The following is a 7,078-nucleotide window of genomic DNA, read 5'->3' as shown; positions in this document are numbered from 1 at the left end:
GGCAGAATTGCCAAAAATTGCAATTGTAGATGCCGCCTGTTTGGATGATGCCAAATACTATGATTCATGGTCTCAACCAAACATGGCATAAAACTACTTGGCCATGCCAAAAAGAGATGGACGAGGGATACTTTTTAAAATATGTACTAAAAAGCACTGAATTTCATCACACAAATTGCTGCAAAGGGCTCCCTTAAGCACCCATTTTATCCAAGAGAGAAGTTACCTAACCCTAATCAAATTACATCTGCTTCTAACACAACAGGGACTCATGGTAAAGCTGCATTTGCTTTCAGCCAGAGCCACTAGCTTCTGAAAAAAAAAATCTTTATCATAACCAGTTCTGCTTCATTTTGTATGTAGCTCATAGAAGAAAATGGAACTCAAAGTACAGGGCTGGAGCCAAGTCACATTCAAACTGCACAAAAGAAAAGACCAGAAAAAACATTTCTCCACTCCCCCATGTGGACTTTCGAAATCTGGAAAGTGAAACCGCTCATGGAAATTTAAACAACTAGACAACTTGGGCAGTTTAAATCCTTAGAGATTACTGCACAGGGAGAGGTATTTCCATATATTTCCAGAATCAGAAATTGCTCCTTTATTAAACACGTTTAAATTACATTTCAGCATTTCCAAACTTAAACAATTGTTCAGAAGTGTTGCTTTCCAAAAGGGAAAAAAATTGACATTTTGCTTTGTCTGAATAACTCATCATACAAAGAATTAAACAGAAAAAAAACAAATAAAATAAATAATATCTATAAAAGCATAGGCTGCATTAAAGCAGCAGCCATTCTTGACTAAGAATGTTAAAGGTGTAGTACTTAGAAAATGGAATCATAACTTACATATTGTAATTCCACTTCCCTAACAGGAATGTATCTGCTAGTCTCCTGTGGTATAATAAAATGCTTCCACTCACTATTTTTTGAAAAGCAATATAAATTATTTCTGCCAAGGGCCAAATTCTCATTGCTTGAACAGCCAGTTAGTAATGGTTTCTGCCTTTTTTTTGTCTCTTTTATTACCCACAAGGCTCAGCTAGCAGACTTATGGGTGGGAGCCAATGTTCCCTCTAGTCTTTTCCATCCATGTATGGATTTTTCCATCATTGAGTGGAATAAATTTTATGTGCACTGGGGCATGTGTGAATGTGCACCACTATGAAAAACATAGACCTCGCTGTGGGAACTCTCCTAATCAGCTGGGTAGCTTTAGAATCTCTCCTGAGGGGCTGCACAAGTGCACAGTTTACAGAGAACAATGTTGGGAACCCTGAGTATTCTTATTGCTTTCAAAATTCTTCTTGTGTAAAAGAACTGAATTCTTAGCAGATGGCTATTAGTTTCTAGTCTTACTTTCATCTTATTGGTTTTGGTATCATATTAATCTCTGTGGCCACTATAAATGCAGATGATCTTCTTGATGAAGTAAGAGATTTTATTAATATTACTGATTCATTAATTGGATTAGAGTAGCCCCTACCTTCCCCAATTGAGATCAAGGCTAGGTGTGGTACATGTATATAGGAGACATTCCCTGCCTCAAAGCATTTGCAGCCTAAACAGACAAGGTGGGATAAATTATTACCCCATTTTTCCCATGGGACATTGAGACATTTGGAAATTAAAAGACTTGCCCAAGGTCATACACAGGAAGTCTATGGAAAAACTAAACATTGAACCTTGCTATTGAATCACAGGTCTCCTGTGTTCCTATTTCTTTCTCCACAAGTCCATTCCTTGAAGTAAGAAGTGCTGAGTTCTAGGTTTGAATGGAGGCAGTGATAGATCATCTGATTTATAATCCAGAAATTCTGCTGGTCCTGACTTTGCTGGCCTCGTAGGCAGGCTCCAATTGCCTTTTACATGGCAGTGCCCTGTTTTTGTATGAACTGAAGTTTCTTCATATTTGCTGGGTTTTCCCTTTTAAGTAATGTTGTAAATGTAGGTTCTAATGCACAAAAGTTTGTTCTAGGAAATATAATCTTCAACAAAAATAGGATTCAGAATATATCTTTGTCTCTATCTGCATACGTAGAGGGGACTCCAGTGCACTGAATCTTCCCTAGTTCATGTGCCAGTGATGCACAGTTCATAGGATTCTCTCTCTCCTTGCTCTGAAACAGACAAGGAACCCTGTGTGACTCTGGATTACATGGGATTTGGGGGGATGGAAGAAAGGAGACCATCTATTCTCTGTAGTATCTTCCCCTGCTGAGACCACACAAATGTTCCATTTGGAAATCCAAGCAAGAGTTAATGCTTCTTCAAGTTAATGCTTTAGGCAAGATTAACTCCCAGTGGGGCTCTAAATGACTGTTACTGAGTCACTGCCAGGTCCCTCAGCATGTGGCAGCCAGCTTGTGAAAGATCCTGCTGTTAAGCTGAAGGGGTTGAACAGGTCAGTGCAAGGGGCTGATCTTCCAAATCTGATAACATCTTCACTCCTTGCTGTGCAATGGTGAATCCTGTACTACCTGCCTGAATTCCTTATTTTGAAAGGTATAACATTTACTAAGCTCAGGGAGAAAAAAGATTCTAAAGAGCAAATTTTCAAATCTCTGATCTAAACAACTTCCAGACAGCAGTGTTGGTCTCTGTTCAGAAACTTCTCTCATTAGTTATATGCAGGTGTCAGCCACAGTATTAGTTATTCATTAAATATTATTTTATTATGTATTTTTTGGAGAGGCTATAATTAAGCCTGCAACCATTACAAAGCCCTTTTATTAGCTCTGTTTGGCAGAACCTGAAAGTTTCCACATTTATTTTGATGGCAAAAGGAATGTTTAATTTTCTCAATTTCAGCCCAGGAACAACATAGGAAGTTACTTTTCTTGTTTTAAGAAAAAGAGAGAAACAATATATTTGAGGAAGAATAGTGTTTGATAGAGACACTATTTGTTAGTTACAAAATGTTATGGTCAGTGTTGGATGATAGTTTCAGCAAATTTCCTGTGGAATTTTTGCCTTTAAGGGTGCGTCTACACAGCAGGGCTAACTTGAAATAAGCTATGCAAGTTGAGCTATGAAATATCTTATTTAGAAATTGGAAGTATCTACGCAGCACTTATAGAATCATAGATTACTAGGACTGGAAGGGACCTCGAGAGGTCATCGAGTCCAGTCCCCTGCCCTCATTGCAGGACCAAATACTGTCTAGATCATCCCTGACAGACATTTATCTAACCTACTCCTAAATATCTCCAGAGATGGAGATTCCACAACCTCCCTGGGCAAATTGTTCCAGTGTTTGTCTACCCTGACAGTTAGGAACTTTTTTCCTAATGTCCAACCTAAACCTCCCTTGCTGCAGTTTAAGCCCATTGCTTCTTGTACTATCCTCAGAGGCCAAGATGAACAAGTTTTCTCCCTCCTACTCATGATACCCTTTTAGATACCTGAAAATAGCTATCATCTCCCCCCTCACTCTTCTCTTTTCTAAACTAAACAAACCCAATTCTTTCAGCCTTCCTTCATAGGTCATGTTCTCTAGACCTTTAATCATTCTTGTTGCTCTTCTCTGGACCCTCTCCAATTTCTCCACATCTTTCTTGAAATACAGTGCCCAGAACTGGACACAATACTCTGACTGAGGCCTAACTAGCGCAGAGTAGAGCGGAAGAATGACTTCTCGTGTCTTGCTCGCAACACACCTGTTAATGCATCCCAGAATCATGTTTGCTTTTTTTGCAACAGCATCACACTGCTGACTCATATTCAGCTTGTGATCCACTATAACCCCTAGATATCTTTCTGCTGTACTCCTTTCTAGACAGTTGACACTTGTTTAGAAATAGAGCGCTCTTCCTCTATTATTTCCCTTACTCCTTGTACAATGAGGGTTACAGAGTAAGAAGTCCTCCAGCTTGACAGTACTTTGACATTATTTCGAAATAACTGTCAGCTGTGTAGACAAGGGTGTATTTACACTACACCGTTATTCCGGATTAATGGCCAGCAATTTCCAATGCCTGCTTGTCCCTGGGACGTGGGGGTAGGGGGTGGATGTATGGTCCCCTGGGGACATAAGGAAGGGCCCACGCACTGACCATGCCATACGTGGCCTTGCTCCTGTGATATCACCTTCATCTGACCAGGAACTGTCAGTCTCGGCTCACAGACGAGGGAAAGGCTTCAGGGACAGAGTCTCCAGGGATGACTGGCCATCTCTCTTTATTGTCCCCAACTGGTCCAGCTGTGACAGGGCGGAGTGCAACACTACCAGAGCCAGCCTCCCAACACCAAGAGAGCCGCAGACTCTGGAGGACCCAGTAAGACCTGTTGCAGGAGCACATCTCCATACTCCAGGACCTGAACAAGATGCTGGCCCAGAAGCTCTGGGAGGACACAAAGTGGCAGAGAGCGATGTGGACGGACTTGCTGCAGCAAGGACGCAACGTGTGCAACCCATGCAGGCTCTTCTGATCTACCTGGAGCCAGCTCCTGCCCAGTCCCAGTTCCCAGCTCCTGCCCCCCTTCCATGCCTGCATCTGCTCTAGCTCCCCCTCCTGCTTATCCCCCTAGTCTCTCCAGACCCCCACACTTCTGAGGTCACCAAGGTCCCTGTACACGAGGCAGAGGAAGCACCTGAGCTATGCACCACTACTCACAGCCCCAGCCCTGGGCCTCTCTTCTCCCCTCCTCCCCCTTTCAGCTCCCTCCAAGGTTCTCATCCCCCCCACTCCCCATTTCCAGGTTCTCTCCCAGCTCCCACCCAAGTTACTTCTACCACAAATAAACCACAACACAGGTATTTATTGTCTCTGCAGGGAACAAGGTTGGAGGAGGGAAGGGAGGGTTGTTGGAGGAAAGGCAGATAGGGGCAAGGCACAGACCCCTAGTGGGGAGGCCCTGGGGAGAGTTACTGGGGTCCTTGTGAGAAACTGTCCCTCAGGGCCTCCCCCTGGATGTGCATAGGGTTGCCAGGTATCCGGTTTTGAACCAGACAGTCCAGTATTTGAGCTGTCTGTCCAGGAAACAAATTGAGAAAATATAAATGTCTGGTATTTTCTAAATAAGATGTAATGTAGATTGTGATGTAATGTCAAGTGTCCGGTATCTATGTTGAAACCATCTGGCAACTCTAGATGTGTACCCATGCCTGATGGGCCTGCCAGATGGCAGCTATGCATGGCTGCTCAGAAGCCCTTCCCTCCCGGACGGCCTCTGCCCCCCACCCTGGAAGGAATGCCTCTCCCTTCCTCTCCACTGTGTTATGGAGCATACAACACACAGACACCACCTGGGGGATGTTATGCTACCCCACATCCAGGCAGGTCAGGAGGCATCAGAAATGGGCCTTGAGATGCCTGAAGGCGCACTCCATCTGCATGCAGACCCTGCCCAGGTGGGCACTGAAGAGATCCTTGCTGGGGTCAAGGTATCTAATTAGCTATGGCATGAGAGGGTAGGCTGCAGCCATCACGCATCCAGAGGCAGCTAAGGCTCCATAGCAGGGAGCTCCATAGTGGTGTCCAAACTCAGGGCAACCAAAGCACGCAGAAGAACCTGAAAAATGGCTGTACAGAGGGGTCACTTTAAGCCCACGTCTCAGAGAGCCTCGGGCAGCAGCTCCAGGAAGTCACTGCTGACCTAATGCCCTTCCTGAACTGCTTCTGAGTGGCCTTAAATTCGAGATAGTGTCCAATTGGTGAGGACACTTTATTTCAAAATAGCAAATTGCTATTTTGATGACCTTTTTGTGTGTAGACATGCTATTTTGAAATACGCTATTCTGGAAAATATCTTCCAGAATAGCTTATTCCGAAATAAGCTTGTAGTGTACATAAGAACATAAGAATGGCTGTACTAGGTTAGAACAAAAGTCCATCTAGCCCAGTAGCCTGTCTGCCGACAGTGGCCAGCACCAGGTGGCCCAGAGGGGGTGGACCGAAGACAATGATCAAGCGATTTGTCTCCTGCCATCCTTCTCCAGCCTCTGATAGACAGAGGCCAAGCACACCATTTTATCCCCTGGGTAATAGCCTTTTATGGACCTAACCTCCATGAAATTATCTAGCTTCTCTTTAAACTCTGTAATAGTCCTAGCCTTCACAGCCTCCTCTGGCAAGGAGTTCCACAGGTTGACTACACACTATGTGAAGAACTTTCTTTTATTAGTTTTAAACCTGCTACCCATTAATTTCATTTAGTGTCCTCTAGTTCTTCTATTATGGGACCTAATAAATAACTTTTCTTTATTCACCCTCTCCACACCACTCATGATTTATATACCTCTATCATATCCCCCCTTAGTCTCCTCTTTTCTAAACTGAAAAGTCCCAGTCGCTTCCACCTGTCTTCATACGGGACCTGTTCCAAACCCCTAATCATTTTAGTTGCCTTTTCTGAACCCTTTCAAAGGCCAAAATATCAAAATACCAAAATACCCAAAGGCTACATCTAAATTACACCACTCTGTCGACAGAGGGATGTAAATTAGATGTATCAAAATTAGATGTATTTGCATAATGATGGCTGCAACTTTTTTCCAAAATGGGGCTTTTCGAAAAAAACGGCAGTTTAGACACACCATTTCTACAGAAATGCCCCGTTTCGAAAGATCCTGCACTCCTCAAAAAATGATCTTTGAGGAGTATAGGATCTTTCAAAATGGGGCATTTCTGTCAAAAGTGCCCATCTAAACTGCTGTTTTCTTTTTGAATGCCCCATTTCGAAAATGGAAATGGAGCATGGGATATTTAAATCCCATCTTCATTGCACTTTCAATACATCTAATTTACATCCCTCTGCTAACAGAGGAATGTAGCTTAGACGTAGCCTATGTTATTTCAAAATAATGTTGCTGTGTAGACGTACCCTAAAAGATTTTATTTAGCCCCCATCCTGTAATGAATTCAACTTACACAGACCATAGGACAGGTATAGAATGCTAGTGAAATCAATAGGTCTCTGCTTATGCAGAACTCATCATAGAAATTAGGACCTTAGAATCTGTCCTCTATTTTTTTTGACATACTTTTCCTTTCATCTTAATAGGATTTATGTTCATGAAACAAGGAAACTATGCATAATGTAGTTTGCATTAAAGTATCTGAAAGTCACGTACT

The sequence above is a fragment of the Pelodiscus sinensis genome, chromosome 1 (assembly GCF_049634645.1).
Source record: "Pelodiscus sinensis isolate JC-2024 chromosome 1, ASM4963464v1, whole genome shotgun sequence".
Lineage (NCBI taxonomy): Eukaryota > Metazoa > Chordata > Testudines > Trionychidae > Pelodiscus > Pelodiscus sinensis.
Note: the sequence above shows the minus strand (reverse complement) of the source record.